Here is a 26013-nt window from a genome sequence, read left to right as displayed (position 1 = left end):
CGGCGTGAAAAGCGGTTAGGGAGGAGTCGCGGAAACTACGACTCCCGTCATTCAAGGCGCGCGATTCCGAGTTCCGGATTGGAATTTAAATCCCCCTCCACAGCTTGTGTAAAAGGAAGAGAGCGAAAGAGAAAAAAGAAAAGGCTCAGAGAGAGTGGGAGAAAAGAAAGCCAACCAGTGGGGAAAGCAGGCTCAAAAAAAATCTTTAAAATTCAGGACATAGTTGTCCTGGTACCGCTCCCACAGTGATTTAACAACCGGGAAATAGAAAACTAAGCCAACCTAGCAGTTCAAGACTGACTAATTTCGGTAATAAGAGTGCCAAAAACAAAACCTGTCGCAACGACGGGCTAGGAAATGATAAGATTTTGGAACCTATTTAGGACTGCAAGAGAGAACAACAGTAATAGTATCAGGTTACAGGAACCTTGATTGAACTCCGTGCTTTGCCCTTCCCAGGAAGCTGCTTGCATCCACCTACTAAACTCTGCAAAGCAAGGTTTACCCTGTAAATGAATAGGATTTGAACGACGTACAGAACCAGATAGTTTTGCTTTGGATAAAAAGTTGGTGATATCAGAAATTGCACTATCTCTGTTGAGTATTGGTGTATATCTTGTGAACGGTAAAAATTAAATCCAAAGACACGATGAAATGTCTGGAGAGTAGATATTGGACCCATTTTGTAAGCAGAAAAAAAAAGTTTTTTTCTAAAAGTTATACTTCTAATCAGGTACCTAAAATAAAAATCAAGTACAGGATTAATAAAGTGATTTATGTGAAAAACTGTTATTGGTCCTTTGCCTATGGAAGCTATCACCAGTCCAACACAAAACTAGTTATCTATGTGAATGCCATATTATCAAATGATCATGAGTATCAAATATTGGCTTTCAATGCTTATTTATTCCTGTCATTTATTCAGTAACTAAAAGATGTACTATTTTGTACCATTTTGTCTATTATTCTTCACACCATTTTTGGACAGTAGTTTAATATATTCTTGTTTTATAGAACTGTTCAACTCTTCAAAGATCAGCAGTGCTGATCACACTGCCTGTGTCAACAACTAAGTTGTGCTAATTTTAACATATTATACTGTTCAGAAAGTATCTTTGGAAAAAGATCAGCATTTAATGAAACAGCAGCTGAACTATGACACCTAATAGGTAAATTTTTACTAAATTCTGAACACTCCATGAAATCTATGATATGGTGAAAATAACAGACCATACATATTTTATGTAAATGAGTAGGAAAAGCTAGGTTGACCAATGGAAAACAAGCAACAAAGCATTTATATTCCTGGTAAATATTTTCTGAAATTAAGATTTAACCTTAAATTATAGAGCTTACTTTGGAAAAGGAATGTTATGAGTCGAATTGTGTCTCCTCAAAATTTATATGTTGAAGTGCTAATCTCAGGTATCTCAGAATGTGACCATATTTGGAAATAGGATCACTTCAGATGTAATTAGTTAAGATCAGGTCATACTGGAATAGGGTGGGCCCCTAATCCAATATGACTGGTATCCTTACAAAAAGGGGAAATTTGGACACAGATGGGTAGAACACCATGTGCACATGAAGGCAGAAACGTAGGTGATGCATCTACAAACCAAAGAAAGCCAAAGATTGCCAGCAAGCCATCAGAAGCTAGGAGAGAGGCACGGAACAGACCCTTCCTCACAGTCCTCAGAAGGAAGTAACCCTGCTGATATCTTGATCTCAGTGTTCTAGTCTCCAGACAGTGAGACAATAAAATTCTATTGTTTAAGCCACCCAGTTTGTGATACTCTGATATTAGGAAATTAATAAAGGGGTGGTGGTTATTTGCGTTACACCCAGTTGCCTGGAAAATGAGGAAAGAGTTGTGTGTAAAGGTGGCAGGAGATATCTGGTAAACTTCTAGTCATAGTAACTGCCCTTGCAGTCATCGCTGCACTGCATATCTGCAAAAGGCTCTCTGTTATGATTAAACAGTGACAGGGCTGGGGCAGCCTTCCTTTCTACCAGTGGCTCAGGAGCCTGCTAAGAAGCTTACAGGAACAAGAGGAACACTCTCCAATTCACCTCTGTGTCTTCACCCAGGTTCTCTTCCATACTTGTTGCCTGACTACTTTAAGACTCAGCCTTCCTGGAACATGTCAAGGCTGAATTCGTTTTATAGATTCACAGAAAAAGAGACACCTATCTGCATATCTTCATCATTACCCTTCCCACATTGTAATACTGTAATTCTCTGCTCATGACTCTGCCTCTGCCACCACTGTATTAGCTCCTTGCCAATAGTCTAGTACCTTGCACACTTCAACGAATACCCATTGAATGTTTCTCAAACATTTTTCAATCACCCTATTCTCCCAGTAGTCCACAATATACTTGTCCCTTGAGATAGATACCTACTAAAATATAACAGCAACCCTTTTAGGGTAGAAGAAAACTGTTGAGGGAAAAAAAAAAACCCTAAAAAAATTTCTTAGACTAAAATTAAAAATAAAAATAATACTTGAAAGGCCATAAATCTTAACATCACCTTAAGTCTTCACAAGTTTAGAAGTGAATTTTTATTCACTTCTAGAGGCAAGGAGAACTATATTTAACACATTAATAAGTTGAATCAGGCCACATGAATCTAAATATATAGTACAGCTAAAGGCTCCAGTGACCCACACAGGCCAGAATTGCTCTTGTTGGGACTAAAAGGCCTATAACAAGTTTTAAAGGCTTGAAATATTTAGAATAGTTTTGTGACAATCCAGCAAGTATTTTCTGATTTGTACAATCTCTGAAGAAATTCAAACTGCTTTACCAAGATGCTGGTCTTTGCTTGGTATTAGACTTTTCTAACACCTCCCAAAATATTCCCCAGGATCTGATTCTGATGAGTCATTCTTTGACTAAAGCCATTAAAAGTATACATCACTGGATGACACAAAAATCTCATCATCTTGAGCCTGAAGATCGTCTTTGTACCATAAATCATTTTCAAACAATTTTTCTGATGTCAAATAAAGGTAAATGCAAATATGCAAGGTGGGGAGAGGTGTTTGCTGACTTTGCATGTTGAGTTTGAGTAATTGGTAGGTTCAGCATTAAGAATAGCCATTCTAATTCAGGAGTCACTTCAAATCTATATTCAGAGCAAGCATTGCTGAGGGCAAAAAAAAAAAGTTTAATCATTGTGTAAATGAGCGCAGTAGGGAAGAATAGACATTGTAATTCCTTCCACATAACATGTTGCAGGCTTGCTGGAGTCTCTGATAAGCACTGTATCTGGAATACTAGATACTATTTTTCATCGGCCCTTTTGAACTTTGGTTTCATTATTTTACTTGTGGTCATTATTTTGAGTTGATTGGATAGACCATAGAGTCATCAAAACCATTTATCTGTGCATGATTTCTAGAGGTCACCTAGTCTAGTCCCCAGCCTCGAGGTATGGTTACCAGTGAACTACTCAAGCCAAATCAGTGTCTATCTGACTCTTTCTAAAGAATTTTCAGAAACAGCATCCAAAATCCTGTTGTGCAGGCAACTGCAAATTCTCTTATATTTAGCTTTAACCTCCTCTCCATCAGAGGCTGATTTCGACTTGTATAGTACTCTTTAAAGAACAATGCACTCTAGGAAATAAGCATGATTCACTTATCCTGAGGGACTTAGAGAGAAACCACAGGATAGTCTCTGGACAGTCAAAATAATTTTTTATGAAGGGCTTTTCAAAAAAATTTGCATACTTTTCTCAAGTATGTGCCCTCAAGGACCTGTATCCTTACAGAAACTGTTTACTCTTTACAGAGAAGCCAACCATGTTTAGGGATCTTATTTCTCAGCCCAAACCAATTAGAAGAATCAAGAAGAGGGAAAAGGGAATTGAAGATGCTATATATACGCTGACTACAACAACCAATACAATCATTGGAGAGCAAAGAAAGAGACTGTAAAAAATAACTACAGAATTCAAAAAGCACAACAGCCTTGAACCACTGAAGTGTCAGGACAATCAGCCCAATGACACCTGAGGCATTACTGTATTATTACATCACCATATAATAAGGGTAGGGTTGCCAGATTAACAAATAAAAATATAAGATCCCAGTTCAATTTGAATTTTATAAACAAGGAATAATTTGTTAGTACAAGTATGTCTCAAACATTGCCTGTGTTTATCTGAAATTCAAGTTTTACTGGGTATCCAGTATTTTTATCTGGCAACCCTAAATAAGACAGGGACCCCAAAGTCATAAGCAAACTGTGCTTAGTATACAGCTCAAAAACTGTGTAACTAATACGATATTAGAAAACTTTTCATCAATAGTATTTAAGATTAAGAAAATCAAAACTTTCAGTTGTCTGGAAAGTTAATTAATGTGATATACTTTGAACCATGCATGTTCTATTCTTTGCAGAGTGCCAGGCATAAAATAAAGACTTAACATTGGATGAGGAGTGAAAAGCTTAACACACCATCTCCCCATTGGAGAGCCCTGAAGGTTGTCCCTAGCCCCACCTGATTGTATAGTTTTAGAGTTCCTTCACACCTTCTCCTGCAGGTGTCAATTCTGTTGTCTTGCTTGAGTCCAAGCCTGACTCAGAGGTGGTGTCACTGTCCGTGTCGGGCTCCCGTGCCCTCTTGTGCCTGTTTTCCTGGGCTTCCGTGATGCCACCGTGAACCTTCCCTGATGTGGCTTTTCAAGAGAATGAGATGATGCCTACACTTCCCTGATATTTTGGGCTTCCTCAGCAAGCCCATTGATATACGGGGCAGTCAGGTGTGTGGTGTAAAGGAAATGAAGAAACAGGCCCCACTCTTCCTCCCAGGAGCAGCTTTTCCAACCCCACACACTGATAACAAGCATCAATCTGGGACCAATGATTGGTCACTTGCAGCCCTCCTGGCCTACATCAAGGGCTTCACTGGATGCCCAAGAAACTGCTAGATTTCATCTGAAAGTTGTGTCCCACAGTTAGTTATTCTTTGTGGTCTGATTAGTCCAAGAAATCATCCCCATGTGAAAGGAGATAGTCTGCACTCTTAACAGGATTTGCCCCTGAGCAGTGGAACACGGAGTGGGTCTGTGGGAACCAGATGAACAAGACATGGTTCCCACCCTTGAAGAAGCTTACTTCCTACTTTATATGATTGTCTGAAGATACTTTTACAAGAATCCCCTTTATCATAATTATTTGAAAAATAAAATATAATTTTATGGAAATAATGTCATCTCAGTGATCATCTGAAAATTAAAAGCCCATACATCCCAAAACGGTGCCTAGCACATAGTAAACCCTTAGTGAGTGATGGCTGTTTTCATCGTGCTAAGTCAAACTACAAAATTTCCCCAAGCTGGAAGTAGTGAAAGAATATAGAGTATTTTCTTGTCCATTATTCTGCACAGAGGCCAATCACAGCTGCTGCGGTCTAGTTTCTGAGACAACCTCTCCCCTCTCCTCCATCCCCTGCCACTAGGAAGGAACTAGACAAGATCTAGTTTCCAAATTGGTGTTGTTGAGTTACAGGGTGTACCTCACTTTAATCTCACTTAGAAACGTGAGTTAGAGCCTAGGTTGGCAATATTTGGAGGAATAAAAGTATTATTTACAGGGATCCCACGATCCCTTGGCCCAGGTGCTTTCTCAGTTCATCCTAAATAAAAATTCAAGGCAGTAGTGTTAATCCCATTTTACTCTTGAACCTGTGGCTCATGCCTAAGGTCACACTGTCTTAAATGGGTCAGAGTTGGGACTATCACCCAAGTGTGTGTGAGATCCCAAAGGTGTGTTCTTGTACTCCACACTGTTGACTTGGGCAGTGAAGAAACCTGGAGAGAAAGAGATGGATTAATTTAAATTTTACAAAGCATCATAATGGAAATAAGTAGCAAGTGGTCAATCAAAAAAAAGTGTTCTTTTTAAAAACAGTGTGAGCATATGTTCCAGAAGACACAGAAGAATGTATCCTATGACTGCTTCACTGTGTTTTGTTTCCCCATGAAATCTGATCCTTGAGTACCAAGCTTTGAGATGATTGATTGTTGTGGTATCATGTTTCTGTTCTAAGGCAATTGTGAGACCCCAGGGAGTATTATGGAATCACGTGTGGTCTACATGACTTATTTTCCTTTCCTAAGAAGATCTTTCATCGTGTCTCCAAAACAGCTAGCTACAGATCCCTAAAAATCGTTCCTAAATAATATTAACCACATCTTCTACTTCATTTGCTAAGAAGCAGCTAAATAGAAGTTCAGGTTCCTTTCATTCCTCTTGGTTGCTTGCTGCTTAAAATGTGGCCCAAGGATGAGAAGTTTTGGCGTCACCTGGGCACACACCTGGAGCTACTACTGCATGAAAATCTGCATTTTAACAAGCTCCCCCAGGTGATTCATGGGCACATTAAATTTGAGAAGCTCTAAAAAAAAAAAAAAAAAAAAAAAAAAAAATTTGAGAAGCTCTGCTCTAGTTCACTTAGCTTCTCCCTGGCAGGTGTGCTATAAAACACTATGCCATGGTCCTCAGGTGTGTGCCGGACCCTCCATGAAGCCACAGTGAAACTAAGATAAATAAGACATGGCCCCTGTGATAGAGAGAAAGCAGAATAAAAGAAGGGGGTCCAGGCAATCTAAAAATGCTCACCTGGATCAATGAAAATTCCTAGATCTAAGTGTCTTTCTGCTCTGTGAAAGAATGGAGTTCAGAATGGCTTTCAATGGAGATAACACACTTGAAGGCTGTGGTTGCTTTTCAAGAGATTATAACCCAGGAAAGTAGTAAGAAGAAAAGCAAAAGGTGCATACATCTCCCATGCTGCTAAACTGTTCCTTCTGTCCTCAGTAACCACCCCTCTACAGCACTCCAGCAGAGATGTAAGACTGCTAAGCTTCTTAGAATCTACTCACTTAAACGTTTATTGAGTGATTTCCATACGCCCATCTCAGTGCCAGCTGCTCCAGTTACAGGTGAAAACTATGTGATCCCAGCACTCATGGAGCTCATAGGTGTGTGTAGACAATTATTACCCAAGTCTGTGACTGTGAACGAAGGCTGTGGCTTGCAGTTTGAGAGGAAAGGACTAATTCTGTTCCAGTTTTCTTTCCTCTGTAAATTTGATAACATTACTTTCATGGCCTGAGCGTTCCCCTCAAGCATTTTTTAGCACCTGAGATGCAAGTGTATGAGTAGGAGACAGCTACTTTCTTCAGGAGTGGAAATGGTCTTGATAAAAAACTAAAGCATCATCTATCATCCAACAATATTTCTTCTAAAATTAGGTAACTCATCATTCTAGCGCTGTGTTTCCTATCACTGCTACTCAAAGTGTGGTCTGTGGGTTTGTTCCCAGCCACAACAAGATAAGTATAGAAATCGACAATGATGGCTTAGAAACTTCTAGAGCAATTCGACATTGTCACAACATGCAAGGGCATCACCAGAGGACCAGTCTCGTTGAACAGGGTGCTATAGATTGGATGTTTGTCCCCCCTCACCACACACACAAAATTCAAATGTTAAAACCTAATTCCCAGTGTGACGGTATTTGGAGGTGAGGCCTTTGGGATGTGGTTAGGTCATGAGGGTGGAGCCCTCGTGAACGGGATTAGTGCTGTTATAAAAGAGAGAGAGCTCCCTTGCCTCTCCCGCCATGTGAGGACCCAGAGAGAAGGCAGTGTCTATGAAATAGAAGCAAACCCTCTACTGGTGCCTTGATCTTGGACTTCCCAGCCTCCAGAACTGTAAGAAATAAATGTTTGTTGTTGTTAAGCCTCCCAGCTTATGGTATTTTGTTATGGCAGCCTGAACAAACTAAGATACAGGGTATAGTTCAGGCATTGAACTGGAATGTCTGAGTCACATGTGACACAACTTCTTACTAGCCATCCCAATACATCCGTGATATTTTAAGGTTAATTTGTCAACTGTAACCCCAAAGTGTATAAAATCCAGAATTCATCTTGTTCACTTGTTTAGCAAAGATAATTTAAATTTAACTATAACTTTAAGAGATCAGTTTTGGAACTGACTACTGATGAAGGATTGAAAATGAATGTTGAATATACAACATCATGTGCTTCATTTTAGATAAAAGTAGAAGATGAATATCCAGAGCTTGCAGAAATGGCTTTAAATTCTCTTTTTCCTTTCTCATCTACCTACCTCTGTGAGACTGGTTTCTTTACTATGAATGTTATTAAAACAAACATAGAAACTGTTTAGATATACACCATCCCCTCTTTGTAGCGCTTTCATCTATTTAGCCTAGACTAGATAAATTAACAAGCAAAAAGCAAGCTCACCTATCACATGAAAAACTTTAAATAATAATATACAAAATGTTTGTTTCAAGTACGCATATCAGCATTTAACATGGAGAATTGCTGTTTCCCTCCTAACTTTTTGTTTCATCACAAATGTGGAATGACAAGAAAGTACCGAAGCAAAGCTATTAATTGCCTGTATTCAGGCTTTCAATGAACAGCGGACACATTTCTGCAGTTTACTTTTTCCTATGCATTGTTCTCTGATTATTGAAATATATGTCTATTGAATCTTATAAAATATATGGGCTTGTATTTTATATCTTCTCTTTTTTATTTCCTTTTTCTAATAATTCTTTTTTTGTTCTATATCCAAACGTATTGGTCCACCTGGATTGCAGGGGAAAATCTGGTCCTTCATTTCAGAGAGTTTGAGAAAAACTTCTCTATAGTAACCTGCATGTTAATGATTACTGTCAAACCCAACTCATGAAAAAGAAAGAACGCTATTAACCTGTATGTATATAGTGTTGGCTACCTGCCAGGCATGTCCCATGTGCTTTACAAGTATTAACTCATGTGCTCTTACGTTATGAATTAGGTACTATTGTATCATTGTATTACTGTTGAGAATACTGAGGCACAGAGATGTTGAGTCCCTTGCTCAAGGTCACACAGCTCTAAAGCAGGGCCTAGTTCCAGAGTCTGAGCTCTAATCCACAGAAGAGATGTAACACAGGTGTCATAGTCATAGCCCTCCACCAAATAACTATGAGCTTACGTGAATCATTTAACTCATGAGGGAAAGGAAAAGGGAGAATTAGAAAAGATAACAAAAGCTGCAATGGAGAGTACTTCCCAGGTGCCAGGCATTGAGCTAAGTGCTTTCCATGCATGATCACAGTGTCTCCTGAGGGTGGGGTGCTGTAGGAAATGGTTTAGGTAGTAGGGGAGATGACTTAGTGGTGTATGGGCAAGGCAGAAATCAAACTGCATCACATAATGAGAAAGCCATTCTTTCTTCAAGCCTCTGACTGCTTCTGCCCACATCTGGTCAAGTCTCTTTGGTGCAGGTCTTAAATGACTTTCTTACATTGTCTTATTTCCTTTTGTTCCAAAAGGAGAGCAGGCCGGAGCTGAACAATTTCTCTGTCAACAAGATCACTTTTTATTTTCACTGCACCTTCAATTTAGGGCAAGTATTTCCCTGTTTATGATAAGGACATAAAATTTCCTTTCAAAATGTATTTAAGTTTCAAACAGGAGCTATGGAAAAATACAAAGAGGATAATAATATAGTTCTTACATGGACTTGGAAAAAAATATGATGAATGAAGTTTGGAAAATACTTTGTTATCTTTCAACAACCTGGTAAGGTAGGTATGATTGTTCTCCATTCATAGGTAGGAGACCTGAGGTTTGAAAAAGTTCAGAAACCTTCCAAAGGCTACTCTGTAGGAAGGTGAGGAGTTGGCATTCAAACCTAGAAGTGTCTGCCTCCAAAACTGCCTCCTTTACATGGCAATCATGCTGGTTTCCTCGAAGACTGTCACTCAGAGCCCCTCTGATTGTACTTCGTGTCTAAATCAGCAGTTCTCACTGCGTGTGCGCCTTTCTGGTAGTCCTCCAAAAAGGTCCTCCTCTGGGTACTTTCATCGTAATCCTATGATGTTGTTCATCTCTTTCACTCTTGTTTGCTCACAAGTGTATAGGGAAGTTTTCCAGAGGCTACGTGACATGTGCTATCACGACACACTGAATGCAGAAGCAGATATGAGAATCTGGCTGCCTTCAGTTAAGCCAGAAATTAAAAAGGTTGACGAAAAAGTAAATAATGCCATTCTTCTCATGGAATATGTTTCATTTGTTGGCTTGTTTTAGAAAATACGGTTATTTTTAAAAATGTGATTTATGTTGACATGTGATGGGTTTATTGTTATTTTTAAGTAAATAAATTTTACACATTTATCCATCTTAATTTTGAGTACATTAAACATCAATATGTGTAGCCCATAGAAACAAGTTCTTTGGGGTCATCAAGAGTTGTATAAAGGAGTCTTAAGATGGAAAATATGTGATGGGATAATATTTTTTAATATTAATGGAACTTTTTTCTCCCAATATTTCCACCCTTCCTTTCCTCCCCTTTCCCTTTAAGTAGGTAGCCCCTGTGAGTCATTGCTTCAGGGGAGGGACATTACCGAATGGAAAGCAGAAATAGGGTCTAGCTTTTGTGTTTCCCAAAAGCCTAAACCTAATAGGGAAGTTATGCTCGGTGCTTTGAAATAGGAATATCAAAATACAGCAAGCAGGGTTTCCCTGGTGGTGCAGTAGGTAAGAATCCGCCTGCCAATGCAGGGGACATGGGTTCGAGCCCTGGCCCGGGAAGATCCCACATGCCGCGGAGCAACTAAGCCCGTGCGCCACAACTACTGAGCCTGCGCTCTAGAGGCCGGGAGCCACAACTACTGAGCCTGCGTGCCACAGCTACTGAAGTCCGCGTGCCTAGAGCCCATGCTCCGCAACAAGAGAAGCCACTGCAATGAGAAGCCCACGCACCGCAACGAAGACCCAAAGCAGCCAAAAAAAAAAAAAAAAAAAAAATACAGCAAGTGCCACCGAGAAAAAATATAGCAATGTTGAGAAAGGGCAGTTTTCCCAGGGCTAGAAAAATATTTCTCACCTCTTGAGGGTGGGTGTGGGGAAGAACAAAGACAGAAGAGAGATTAGGAGAACAGAAAGGAGAAGACTGGGCTGAAGGGGCCAGGAAGACAGAAACTAGGCACTGCTCAGCCACAGTGGAGCACCTTCCATTGTCCTGGAGCCACGTGGGACCTGGGAAGTGTCACTGCCTAAATCCAGTGTCTTTGAGAGCCAGCTCCCCCCCCTCCACCCCCATGACGGTCCGCAGGAGTGACACATTCTGATTCACCCAACCTGGTCACCCACACCCTGAAAACATCCCTGGACCATCAGAAGCCCAAGGGGGGGGGGCGTGGTTGGGGCCCTGGCTGCCTGGAGGGGTAGTGGTTGTGGGGATGAGAGGTAACAGCTCTGGACACTGTAATTGGAAGTTCAGATTGGAATCAGCTGCAGATCGCCCTGAGCTGGGGGAGCAGTTTTTACAAATATTAGGAGCATCACACATACCTGCTGGCAGATAAGCAAATAAGGGACTGTGTGGTATTCTAGCAGAAGCTGCAAACTGATTGCAGTGTCCTTGGGTTCAGCCCACAGGTAAGTATTCTTGGTCCAGTACAGGGCATCTGCTTGGTTGGTTGGCTGGTTTTCATTAGATGCTCTTGGGAGGAGTCCATGAACCATCCAGGGCCCACTGTCCTTTCTCCCAGCCAGCCCCTGCACCCATCAACATTCCCTGCCTGGCCCCTGAGGACACCTGACTTTTCTGAGCCCTGCAATACAAAGTGGGTGATCTATAGTAGGACTCCTGAAGATGAAACCCTGAAACTACACAGAATCATGAGCCTCTGCATTTTTCTGAGGAGAGCGTCTTAGCTTTCATCAGCTCCACAGAGGATTCTCTGACACCTGTGTTGGAATCCTGGTCGCTGTTCACTGGCTGTGTGACCTTGAGCATGTCACTTAACCTGTCTGTGCCTCTGTTTCCTCATCTGTGAAATGGGGTGATAATAGTATCTAACTCTTAGGGCTGATGTGAGGATAAATGAGCTAATACTACATATAAAGCGTTTGGGATGGCAAACCCTTCAGAGCTGTTGGCTGTCATTATTACAGGGGAGGTAGACCATGGGGGCGGGGGGTAGGGGGTAGAAATCCTGTGTCAGAGGGGCCAGCCTAGAGCAGAGAGGTGATTGAGGGCACCTCTGGTGACCCCGGCCCATCTTCAGGATGTAGCCTGTGCAGCCCTCAGAACCCATTCATTCAGCAGACAGTCCAGCACACTGGAAACCAACAAGTCTTCTCCGCACGTGACCAAAAAGGCTGCCCGCAGCTGGAATATGTGTGCCTCTTGTCCTGGGAAAGATAAGTATCTGCAGGTGGCAGTCAGAGGGGCCCGGAGCCACGATCTCGGAGACCACGGTTCTGCCCTGGAGACCAATGCCGCTTTAGTTCTAGGCCCGAGACACCACGCTGGGCGGCCCAGGGAGCAGAAAGCATAACAGCGTCCGTCAGCAACTGGAATCCTGCTCCACCACTTTCTAGCTGAGTGTTCTTGAGCAACTTACTGTAAACCTCCCTAAGCCATAGTTTCCTCTTCTGAGAAATTGAGCAATAATATATCCACTTTGCCAATTCAATGACGTAACATAAGCAAGACACTTAGCAAGTACATAGCAAGTGCTCAGGAAATGGAGCCATGGCTCTGGCAAGGTGTACAGTACTGAGGCAGCGAAGACATATTTGACCCATTTGGGGGTCATTTTTTGCTTCAGCTTCTCTTTAAGCTTGGGCATTTCTTAGGGCTCCTTTGGGCTTCTTAGGAACCATGAAAGGGGGAAATGAAGATGAGAATATTCTTTCAAAATTAACTCCTCCCCCCACCCAATATTCCCATGGTGAAGAATTTGTGGCACTGTTATATTCACAGAAGTCCATTGCAACCAGCTTAAGAAGACAGAGCTTTCCCACAGGCTTGGAGGACAGGAAGTCCTCAAGGCCACAGGCCCTCACCTCTGCTTCCAGGGGATACCTGCTTCTTTCCTTTCTCTCTGCAGGTCTGCTTTCTCTTCTTGACGATGTGACCAGAATGGCTGACCCAGCCCAGCTTTGCCTCATTTTGTAGTTTAAATGCAGCAGATTAGATGTGCCCTGTTCTCAAATCCAAGTTCCCAGGAGAGGAAATTTCTTGGCCAGCTCCTGTAACATACTTGGACCTGCTGCTGTCAACCAAAAGTATGTATATATGGGGTGGGAGGGGGAGGAAACAGGAGTGGTACAGACACACAGGTTCAACCAGTTCATAAAAGAAGAAGATCAAATGGCTAAGGAACACCCACCTGAAAAGATACTCATCTTTGCTAAAATGCAAAGAAATGCAGATTAGCCAATAATGTGAAGTGCTCATTTTTTTCTTTTTGGACATCACATTGGCAATAATGAAAAATAAAGATAATTGCAGGAAACTTGTTAAAAGTATAAAGTGATGTGACTTTTCTGGTTTGTTATTGAGCATTAGGTTGTCATATTTTAAATGTACATAAGATTTAACCCAGAACTTTTAGTTGTAGGAAATTATCCTAAAGAAATAATTAAAACATGCAAAGGCATATATGTATATAGATGTTTATTGCAATACTTTTAATATTTAAGGAAAACTTAGAGGATCATAGATGCCCTTCAGTGGAGGGTAAAGATTATGGTACAAAGGAATACTACTGAGAGGCCATTATAAAAGATGAGATAGATTCATATGTAAGATGTACACGACAAGCTATTTAAAGTAAAAAAAAAAAAAGCAAACCACGAAAAAGAGTAAATAATGTGATTCCATTTTTGTCAAACATGCAGTATATAGTACATACTGTACATACTATCTTAGAAATATGTATGCATACACTCTATATGTATTTGCCTGTGTATATGTGTATACATAATATATAACAATTACACAGCATATGTTGTATAACAGTTACATATTGTATATACACACATTTATAGATATCTGTAAGGATAGATATAAAACTAATAATTTTGGCCATCTCTGGGAATAAATAGAATTATGGAAAGTTTTCACTTCTTGCTTTCTCCATTTTTATATTATTGAACTTTTTAAAAACAAGGTTGAATTATTTTTATAACTGGATGAAAAAAACTAGTAAGAGATTCCATTTCTGGGGGAAAAGAGAGTACAGATTTTATATATAAAAGAGAAACATTTGCTATTTTAAAATTAAAGAAGGACAACAAAAATCCATTTTCCCAGTGGCAGATAGGCATAGGAGGTGGCAAGAGCTTTCTAGGGTGGAAAGGAGAAAAGTCAGTTTCTCCTGGTACCACAGAGTACATTAGGGCTGTCCTACTGGAAGAATTTGGCTAACCCACAACCCAAAGGGCCTTCCCCCTTCTGCTGTAGATGAATGAATGAACTTAACTGAATTGAACACTTCAGCTCAAATCTAGAGATAATATGTTTATATATTTACATATGAAAAGAGGAGGCAGGTAGTAGATGATGAGAGTTGAGGTATGCAGCCAAGTGAGGGGTTGGATATAGAAAGAGCTAGAAGCCAACCTGGGAAAAGTGAAGGTGGCCTGGTTCAATTCCAGAGATGGGTTTGTGTGGGTGCTTGGGGCCTTTTTAAAGGAAATTGAATAGGTGGGGGAATTGAAACTCTCACTGGGATTATTATTATTTTTTAAGTGTTTCCCTTCGTATCCTTCCTTTCTTGATAGAAACATGCTAAATATTAAAAAAGAAAAAAATCAATAAAAGGTCCCATTGTGCAGAGGGGAGAGGGATAAATTAGAAGTTTGGGATTAATATATATACACTACTATATTAAAATAAATAACCAACAAGGACCTACCGTATAGCACAGGGAACTATACTCAATATCTTGTAATAACCTGTTATGGAGAGAATATAAAAAAAGAATATATATATATATATATATATATATATATATATATATACACATATATATATCTGAATCACTTTGCTGTACACCTGAAACTAATACAACATTGTAAGTCAACTATATTTCAATAAAAAAATTTTTTTAATCCAACAGAAAAAATAAACAAAAATAAAAGAGCCCATTGTAATTTCTTTTAATACCATAGTGGATTTCAATGGGGGAATAAATTAATCTTGCTGTGTAGGTCACTTTACAAGAATGCCTCAAGTTTACACAGGAGAGTTGTATTAATTTGGCGTAGATAGAAAGCAATTTCAATTAGCACAGTCTTTTGTCTTTGCAGTAGGCAGTTCACCAATAAGACATTTTAGAGCATTGTTCACCAACAACATTAGAAGTGAGTGAATTTCACCATATTACTTTTTCAGACCTCTAACACCTTGGCAGGCAGACTCTTGTAGAATAAGACCTGTTTCTCCTTTTCTTTTAGAATTCCATTCTAAGCAAGAAACATTTGCTTAATGCCTACCTAGGGACTTCAACATTGCTGGTGCATATAATGGCCTTCCAAAAATGTTTACGGTAATGGGAATTTGGGGGATAATATACCACTGGCCATACTGCCAAGACAGCTATTTGAATGATTGTTCATATAAAACCTGCCAAATCGCTGATATTAGCATTTGTCATTCCTTGCATTATGAGATTCTGAAGATGAAAATAATAACTGGAGACAGACAGCAAGAGCTGGCAGGTCATCTTGCTCAGCTCCCTCAGGTTAGATAAGAGGAAATGAGTCTCTGAGAGAGCAGGGTGTTGTCTAGTTTCATGACTAAGGAGTGGCAGAGATTTTTTTTTTGTTCCAAATCTTATGCTCTTTTTTATTATCACTCGGCATGCTGCTCTCAGACCCAAGTCTGTCTCAGAAATGCCAAACATTCTCTTCTCCCTACCCACATTGCACCTTGGAGACTCTGCCCCACTCATCACCCTGGGAGGGTTACACTACCTACCATGTGACTGTGCCCCACCAGTCTCAGTGACTGACCCAGGGATAGATATCTGACCTCAGCTGGACTGAGCAGATACCCTCCCAAGAATTTGGAATAGGGATAAAGAAGCTGAGTCATTGAGCTGTGCGGAGCCAAGCTGCAAGGTCATGGCCAGCTGGTCTGTCACAGCAGCCACAAACCTCATACTAGTGAGTGAGGGGAAGCTGAGAAATCATGAGTCAGCAGAAAAAGTCCATCTGCAGAAGGATGGAGCAGATGTCCCAAAACAAACAGAGACACCATGTACCTGCAAAGGTAGAGGAGAGACAGAGGGAGAAAAAAAATCTGCATAATCCCCTTGTGGTCCCATAATGCCCAGCTTTATCTCCTGCACTACTTATTGTAACCCTGTAATAAACTCTGCCTTTCAATCAATCCTCTTTTGATTTGAGCTAAGTGAAATTCTGTTCTTTGCATCTAAATTTTTCCTAAGACACTCCAATTCATAGTGAATAAATTTTTGGGTGAAAAGACTGCTCTGTTTTTTATGAAGATTATGGAAATTGAAGTCTTATCTCAAAACCCACAACAGAATGATTGGTTTTCTGCATTCTCTTCCCTAATTATCCAGACCCTGGAGACCAAGCTTTCCAGGTGAATAATTTCCAGAATTTCTGATGGGAGTTAGCCCAACTTTGGGTCTTCCCTCAAAGTATGCTAGAGTTATTCTGTCCAGAGATAGAGATCTTACTGGGATAGCTGCCACTTTGGGAATATATGCCAGGACTTCCTAGAGTATTTCCATTGATAGTTTCTAAGGCTTGAGCTTGCTTTCTCATAAAAGCTCTGTTCCTTTGGATGTACTTGTGGCTTAACATTGACCCAGCTGGGAGGTGGCCATATCCATGAGAAGTTCAGGTACTATTCCTGTGTTCATTTCAAATAATGGAAAGAGCTTTTTGAAAAATTCTACTTACTCTTCTAAAATTCTTAGAACTAATCTAAGTATAAAATAATGGAGAAATGATTGAGTAAATTAGGGTTCATCAGCTAATGGACTACTATACAGATATTTAAAACAGGGTAACTACCAAGATTAAACACCATGGAAAGATATTTATGATACACCATGGAAAGATATTTATGATTCAGCAAATAAGGGAAAAGAGCAGAATCCAAAGTTATAAGTATTGACCATGTGAAAATAGGTTCATGAAAAAGACATGTTTCTTGATAGTTCTCAGCAAGGTAATTGAGATAGCCCCAGCCAATCTCTAGATCTTGGTATGTAGGATAAAAATCTATTGGGCATCTGCCTTAGATGATTTTGGATGAGTCTTAGGAAAATGGAACAATTAGGGGATTTCTCAGCAGTACCACTGCCAGTTTTCCCTGGGCACTTATATCAGTGTTTATTTGAATGACTTCAATGAGGGTATTTTACTTACCCTAACTCAGAGGCTCACGATTTGAGAGATCGACAGAGGATTCAACATATTATAGTCTTGTTTTGCAGAAATTATTGGGTGGGATTTTTCTGTGAGTAAATGGGGCAGTAGAAATCTCTGCTTACCACTACTTTCCACCCCGACTTTGCCATTTGGCATCTGTCCACCTGTCTTTATTTTAACTATCCCAGCTTATGGTTCATAAAAGATCATAAAGCAATATTATGCCCACAGATTGAGCCCCACAAATAGCATTCACAAATCTCTCCTCTAGAAAATATTACCAAAAATGCCTCAGAATTCTATACTCACAAAATTCCCTTTGCTTTTTTGGTCTGTGTTATGATTTGGGGGGGAAACGGTTTTGCTCTTGTATAGTGAATTCCTATAACCTTTTCCAAATTCATCAAAGGGTAAAGAAAGGAAAGACTGGTGCATGTGAGGAGGGACATCCAGCCATGTTCCGAGGGAAAGATTTCACCAGCTGCCAAAGTGGCCCAAAAGAATTTAAAGGGAAGAGACATTCCAAGGAAGGCATAAGCCCTCTGGTTGAATTCATGCTAAAGATGCGCTCTAGTGAGATCTGACTGTTGAAAAAGTATCTTAGAGTCTCAGTATTCCTCTTACTTCTAGCTGAATCCTAGAGAAGAAAGGAGGCTTATTTTGAGGATGTGGTAGGAAGGAAGGCAAGCTACATGAGAAGGGATAGCAGGAGATGTAGGGAGAAACGTGACTCAAGATGTACGTGGGGATAGTTTGACTTCCAGGGAGAAGTGATTCTTTCATCACTGCAATGCAGTATCTACCCTCTCATATTTTCTGACAGTCAATATTTCCAAACATCTACAGGGATATATACAAATACTCATTTAAAATATTGAACCATGCATAAATTAAATATCATGTTTTAATGTATATGAAATATAGTAACATTTTAGCAGTGGTTATATTGAAAGTGTAGAGTGAAAAAGAGAGGTAATGAGGGAAGAAGATACTGAATACATCCAATTATTTTTGTAGGGTATAAAACGTCTCATAGCACATGTATGGTTAATCTGAAACCTTAAAGCATGTTAATTATAAATCTCAAGTAGTTCTGAGATAAGATATGATTTTGGTTTAGTCCATAAAATAAACTTTGAGTCTGGGGGCCAAGAAAGGATTTTCTCAGATATTGTGTTTTCTTTTTCATTTTTCTATTTTTATCAAAAAAGTATAAGGATAAAGTACAAAATGTATGAAAGATGAAAACTTTCTTGTGTCTTTCTGATGACAGAAAGGTGAGTCATTTGCTCAAACGCCAGCCCAGAAATTTTCTCTCATGCATCGTCGAATAAGACGCCTCAGCCGGGCACCCCTCCAGCTGGTAAGAGGATCTCTGAGTCGCATGATGCAAAGGGGAGGGGCTGAACCTGCAGCCCTCCGTCTCCCCTCCCTCTGGTTTCTGGCAGCCTTTCTGCACACAGATCATCCTCTACCATGATTCTGCACGCAAGTTTCCAGTGCTATTCCCCTCGGCCCACTCCCATTTGGGTCAGAACCCTGAGCCTCTGTAGAGATGCAAAAGCAGGCAGGTCTGCCTCAGCCTCACTATGACACAAAGGAATATGACCTTTAGGTTTCCCTGGGAATGGTTCGTGTGGTTGGCTGAGCCTCAAGATCAAGGTCATCAGTGTGATTCCTGGAAAGAGATGCAGAGTCGTTGTCTCTAGTCTGGGCCAGGTGTCTCGAATCCTAAAATTTTAGGATAGGCAGTGTATGCTGTGGTTCTTGAGAAGGACCAGGCAGGTGAGGAAGTTTGCAATGATGCATGTCAACACTTCCACTAGGGAAACGTGAAGACGTGTGTCCTTAGCTGTGTCACCTAGCTTAGCTGGGTCACCTGAACAAAAGCAGTTCAGCAACACAAGTATTAGAAATCAGACAAGGCCCAGGGCAGGACAGCCCATGCTCCTCTCCAGGAGTCCAGTCCCAGTCACTTTTCCTTGCAGAGGGGGCAGGAAAGTCCTTCTCTCTATTGTGAATTTCCATCGTGATAACTACACATTTGGAAAGGAATTCAGATGAAGGAAACTCTGTGGCTTCCTTGGTGAAGTAAACCAGTTTGGGCCAGAAAAAGGTAAGTAGCCAGTGTCAGAGTAGGAACCCTACTTCCTGTCTCTCCTCCTGAATCATCGTGTAATGAGCTTCTGATATGCAGAAAGCCCTGAAGAAATGCAGCAGAGAAGGAAGTGAATAAGCCAACTGCATTGCCTCCAAGCCCGAGGAACACCCTGCTTTGGGGATAAAATTGCAACTCTCATGCCAACAGTTCAGGCAAGGGAACCTACACAAATAATGCTTGGAATTCAATGGAAGAACAGCCCAAAGAGATCTTGTAGTCATTTTTTCTTATATTGCCCTCTAAGATTGCCCTTTTGCTTGGTTTGTTTGCTTGCTTGGTTTTGCTCAGGTGATGAGAGGAGGGAATAAATAACCCACTTTCTGGTTCTGAGTAGCATCTGTTTAGATGACACAGAGGGACGTCATCCAGGTAAAAGAGGGTGTGGAACCCCGCTACCTCACACCTCCTTCCTGAGTAAATGAAAAGCCAAGGGCTACCATAGAAAGTAATTTTTGTCCAGCTCTTGGGGGGAGGGAAGTATTTTCACACTCAGAATGTCACACTCCAAATTTTAACCTAGAGCTGTTTCCTGCTCTTACTCATAAAGTGATTCACAAGGTTTTGGTAACTTTAGCGTCTTCAGAATGGAGGAACCAGCAGGCCAGTGGCCACCTGATGGAATTACACAACATGGCTTATTTTGGAGGAAAGGGAAGTCAGGGTGAGGAGCATTTATTTCATCAGCCTCGTGATCACAAAAGTTATCCAGGCTAAAAACAGTCTTTAACCACTCTGCCATTTATACTTCTCCCCCTAGCTTCCAAATTCTCATACTCAAATTCTCTTCTTGTGAAAACTACTTTTGACTTAAAAATTCTTCCGTCTGTCCTTACTTTTCTATCACTTTTTCTCCTCATTTAATCCTTTCCATTATCCAATAATAGAAATAGGAGAGCATAAGGAGTTGAGGAGGTTTCCTAACTCAACCTCAAACCAAGGAGTAAGAAGAAAAATGGAAGACGATCTTACCCCAGTTTCTTGGCTGTAATTAAGAAACCAGCCTGTGGCCAAATCCAATCAGTTAAATGAAGAAAGCTGTAGGTTGGCCATGTGCAGTTACCACCAGACTAAGGTCATGATGACACTAGTATGGAGGTTTGAGAAAGGAGACCCAAAGATCAAGAATTTCAGGATCTGATTTTAAAAAATTCTTTTTAATTAAAAAAATTAAAAAAACTTTTTTCAGGATCTGACAGTAAGCCCTAGGAAGACGCTTGATCTGGTGAAATAGCTAATGCTTAGGAGGTTACTGTGTGCTGAGCACTGTTCCAATCACTTTACGCATGTTAACTTATTCCATGCTCTCAATAAGGCTACCAGGTATTTACCATTATTATCCCCATTTTGCAGATGAAGGAAACGGAGGCACAAAATGGTGCCTGTGGTGGATGTGGAGAGGCACTGTCCTTCAAAGGATTTTCTCGCTGGCTGCCTTCACCTGTCAGTGGCTTTAGGCTCTGCCTCAGCTATTTGGCCTGAGGTCATAACCTTCCCAGGGCAGCCTGCATTGGACAGAGGGACAAAGTATAAAGACCCAGCCATTGCCCCAAGAATTATCCCAAGATGGAACAATTCTGATGGGTAATAGTCACAACAGAGCTCCCTGCTTGGTTGGTAGAAGATTTTATGAGCCTGTATCACATTTTAACTTCCGCCTCAACAAGGGTGACTAGCCATCCCAGTTTGCCCAGGACTGTCCTGGTTTTAGCACGGAAAGTTCTGTGTGCCAAGAAGCTCTCATACCAGGCAAACCAGATGGTTGGTTGCTTCGGACCAATCCTGCTTCCTTCCCCTTCCTTCTAAATATATTGATCCCTAATAATGATTTTGCACCGCAAACTCCATCTCAGTGTCTGCTTCCTGAGAAACCCACATGGACAGTGCCCTGATCACATCACAGGCAACGGACCTTCCGGCATCAGACTGTGTGTTCCTAATCTCCAAGCTTCTGGAGATTATAAAAGTTGTTCTGGTAACTTGAATGGTGTACTCAACAGAGAACAGAGGAAGATTCTCCAGGCTCCATACAGCCCAGGTGAAATACTTCTCAACAAGAATGAAAGTAGTTCATGTTCTTCAATGTGCCAGGCAATGAGCTCAAAGTGCTTTGTCTGTGAAGGAGGTACCTATCAATATCCTTATTTTACAAATGAGAAAGCTGAGGCTTAGAGAATTTACTTGCCCTAGGATTTTAACCTAAGCACTCTGCTTCTAAATTAGAAGTTTAGATAAACCTGAGTAGCTTAGCATTATAGAATGGAGAGAATTTTTTTGGAGTAGAGGTATAGAGTGGGTTCAGTGAAGATTCTACATTAAAAAAAAAAAAAAAAAGACCCAGAAACATGGCAAGAGGTTACAATCCAAGTTATTAAAAAAGCTGAAAGAGTTTAAGAACAGGGATGTTAGATATTCAGATGTAAGTTGTTTATGTTGCAGTGAAGTAAACCTCTGTCGCTCTCTTCATCTTCTCGAACTTTCCCAAATCTTCAGTGAAGTTTAGCACAGAAGAGTCACACATTCAGTATGTGTGTAAACCACAAAGGGGCTGCCTGAGCAGAGAACAGGGACTAGTAGAGGCAAGAAATCAGAGATAGAGGGGCCATGAGGCAGCCCTCTCTAAATTCCTCTCATCCCCACCTGCCACCAGGCCTGGAGGAATTTGCAGAAATATTCAGGAGGTTATTAGATTTTCCACAGGCCTGGAAAGAGATTTGAGTCTAATTTGTTTATATCTTTAGGGCTAGGGAGATTCCAGATGACAGCTGAGATGCACATGCATGACAAGAGGTTTATGAAGATAAATCAAAATGATAAAGGCAGCTATCTGGGAGAGGCAAGTAAGAAACTCGGTAATTTGTATTTTCTTTTTGGTGCTTTTTCTGGATTTTCAAGATTCCTGCAATAAATTCGTGTTAATTCTGTAATCTGAGAAAAGAGCAATAAATGATCAGTGTCTATTTCTCCTGTGTTCCTATATAGATTCTTCTGTCTCTTGGGTGTGCCTAGTCCCTAAAAAGAAACAGATGAAACAAACACACAAAAAAAACACGCCACTGATGCATGCAGAGGTATTTCATATAGTTACAGAAATAGAGTCTACATATTGTGTGAGGCCTCATAACCTTCATGTGAGAGCATCCAAAATGTTTTAGGTCAATATCATGGGTCGAGGAGGAGAGGGTCCTTAAGATTTTAAGCTAATCCTTGAGACTTTGATCAGGCAAAGTTGATATTGATCAGGTCAAGGTTTAATCCTGACTTGATTCTTGACTCATGTAATTTTGAGTGTGCAAGTAATTTTCTCTTTTTAACTTTCCTCTTCTCAAAATGACCAATATTTTTTTTGCAAACAGATAATGCTTACAAAAAACTTTGAGGGCTCTGAATTAAAGATTCTATATAAAAGGAGAGTTATGACACATGACTGTCCAATCCTCTTGATTATAGGGCTTAATTAGTCCCTGGTAACTGATGAGCCCACCTGATGTCAGTTTCCCCTTATAAATGGTGGCCTCCTTCTCCCCTGAGTGGTAAGGGTGGCTGTCATGTCCTGCCCGCCGGCTGGCGCACACACTAGGGTGTCACTCTGGGACCTTGCTTCGATATGTAAGATCCCCCTGTGCAATAGAGCATTAATGTCTCTGCCACTGTCTCCAGGGCTCTTTCTTCAGTGTCAAGGCTGGGCAACTACAGGGCTTGCAGGCCTGTGGGGTGCAGCCCTACAGTCATTAAAAAAAAAAGGAGAGTTATGATTGTGACGTATTTCAATGTCATTGCTCAAGCAAGTGACCAACATTCAGACCAAGAACAGAAACAAAATTAAAAACAAGTTTCCTTGCTTCTTTTGAATAACACAGGTGGTAGTAAAGAATGAAATGGATAATTAAAACATAAGTGTTTTTTTCCCCTATTCATCAGAAGGGTTTAATAGAAAAAACAAAGGCACGGTTTAGTATTTGGAAATAGTTTAAATACTCTGGGGTGCAGAGGGATGCAAGATCCATGATGTCATATCTTGGACATATCATCTTTGACTTGCTAATTTCCACACTTGGGCAGAGAGTGGTTGAAAAATGAATACTCTTTGTTTTTTTAGAAAATGAAGAAGAGATCCTGAGCAAATGCATGGGAATTTTAAAGTGTATTTATAAAGAGAGAGGAGATTCTGTAAGCCTTTAGATCCATGTCCTTTTTTTTTTTTTCTTGTGACGCATGGCTTGAGGGATCTTAGTTCCCCAACCAGGGACTGAACCTATGCCCTTGGCAGTGAGAGTGCAGAGTCCTAACCACTGGACCACCAGGGAATTCCCAAGATCCATGTCCTCTTGACTGACAAGTCAAAATGTATTTTCTCTCATCCATGACATCAAAGCCTGAACCTGACCATCAAGCTTTGCTTTCTTCTGCTGAGATGGTACTTATTGCCCAGTAGCTGCTTCTGTTTCTACTCCTGAGTCACTGGGCAAGATTTACTTCTGGGGTCCAACTTATAAACAAACATATCTAAATCTCATATTGATTTTAAGATTTCTTTACTGCTAGTAAGGACTTGAGAATTGTGAGGATATAAATGTTATCACTTATAGTCAACTCTAGAACTGAAAGAACTTTCAAGTAAACTAACCAGATGTATGTGACATCCATTTACAGTAATGACAGCAATAAAGTTAGTGAGTAAGATATGAAATTAAAAGGAAAAGTTTGTAACTAGGTGATATACTGTTTTAAAGTTTTTGTATGATGTTAAAAAACTTGTTTCTCTGGTTTAGATCCTGGTTTAGAAGCTAGCTGTAAAAGACATTTGGGGATAATTGGGGGAAAATTTGAACATGGACTGCATGTTAGGTGATATTAAGGAATTAATCTTAATTTTATTCAGTGAGATAATCTTATATTAGCTCTGAAGGAAAATGTTCTAACTTCTTAGTGATGTGTGCTGAAATATTTGTAGGTAGGATGTCACTATGTCTCTAATTTGCTTTAAAAACTTCAACATAAAAAGTAAAGTGAGTTAGAAAAAATTAAAATTTGTTTCCTGCTCTCTGTTTACATTTTTATTCATGATTTTTTCTTCTCAAGACATCTCTCCTTCTAGTATTCTTATTTGTTTATGGTTATTATTTTTATTATAAAAGTAAGATAACAATATTACAAAAATTGAAAAATTCATAATCCCACCTGCCCATCCCAAATATCATTAGGAGATGTATTTTCTTTCAATTCTTTCCCAAATTATATTGTGTTTTTTACTTTGATCAGAGTGTGTGTACGATTCAGTCTCCTATGTTTTTGCTCTTAACATTGTATCTTGTGTCTTGTTTCTTGGAAATTGTCTTAAATTTCCAAACATATATCCTTTCAGTGCTACTAAAGGACAAGGTATTTTTTAACTTCCCTACAACCCATGCCTGTCCCTACTGTCTGTCTCCTGGCCAGTCAAGCCCAGGTGGCCATTTGCTGAACATATGTGGGTTGCCTCATGGCCGGTGCGGCACAGCTGGAATGGACACAGAAGTGAGTCATTGCACGAGGAAGTCTGGGCTCCTCCCTCACACCCCACACATAGCAGAGAGGTAGCCTTCAGGTCGCCTGCAAAACGGGGAAAAGTCTGTTGCATATTTGCATGGGGCCAAAGGACGACTCCACAGATGACGCCAGTTATAAGGGGGAAAACAGAACTTTACAATGGTGAAATCTGGGGTCACCACTCAAACCCTGTGACCAACTTCAGCATTACCAGTTGGGGCACACTAGACATTATGTACCTCTTGATATGGTGCAATAAGTAGTACACGTCTTTATCTGTGAAGTAGTGCTGCCAAAAGGCTTACATCTCATGAAAACTTCTGTATCTGCATTTCAGTTTACAGGAAATCCAGGGGATTAGAAAAAACACGTTAAGTGATACCACGAGGAAACAATCACACAAATCTAGAAGTTTGGACATCGTACAAAACAACTGGCCCAGACTTCTCAACAAGCCAAAGTCATGTAAAGAAAGAAGGAGGGGGAAAGGGGTCTGTTTTATATTAAAAGAGACTTGAAATCCATAACAGCAAAATGCAATGTGTGTTCCTTGTTTGGATCCTGATTTGAATAAACCAGATATAAAAGAAAGTTGGGGGAAAGCTGGGTATTAGACGGTAATAGAAATTATTGAAAATTTGTTAGATTTGTTACATAGGAGAATGTTTTTATTTATTGGAGATTGTATGTTCATTGTACTATTCTTTTTTCTTTTCAATATATTTATTAAGTATAGTTGATTTATAATATTGTGTTAGTTTCAGGTGTACAGCATAGTGATTCATTTTTGTTTGTTTGTTTGCTTTTGGCAAATTATATTCCACTATAGGTTATTACAAAATATTGGGTGTAGTTCCCTGTATTATAAAATAAATCCTTGTTGCTTATCTATTTCATATATAGCAGTTTGTATCTGTCAATCCCATACTCCTAATTTGTCTCTCCTCCCCTCATCTTTGGTAACCATAATTTTTTCTCTATGAGTCTGTTTCTGTATTGTATATACATTCATTTGTATTATTTTTAGATTCTACACATAAATGATATCATATAGTATTTGTCTATCTT

At 40.1% G+C, this 26013-nt stretch overlaps 1 long non-coding RNA gene across 1 annotated transcript; it reads left to right on the top strand.

The window, feature by feature from the left end:
* Positions 1-26: 26 nt before the first annotated feature.
* LOC309635157 lies at positions 27-22381 on the top strand. Its single transcript, XR_014248677.1, has 2 exons — positions 27-7733; positions 20770-22381. It is a non-coding gene; the product is annotated as an uncharacterized lncRNA (long non-coding RNA).
* The last annotated feature ends 3632 nt before the right edge of the window (positions 22382-26013 follow it).

The sequence above is a fragment of the Balaenoptera borealis genome (assembly GCF_965194805.1).
Source record: "Balaenoptera borealis genome assembly, chromosome: 9".
In the NCBI taxonomy this organism is placed as follows: Eukaryota; Metazoa; Chordata; class Mammalia; order Artiodactyla; family Balaenopteridae; genus Balaenoptera; species Balaenoptera borealis.
Note: the sequence above shows the minus strand (reverse complement) of the source record. Positions and strands in the feature narration are given on the sequence as shown.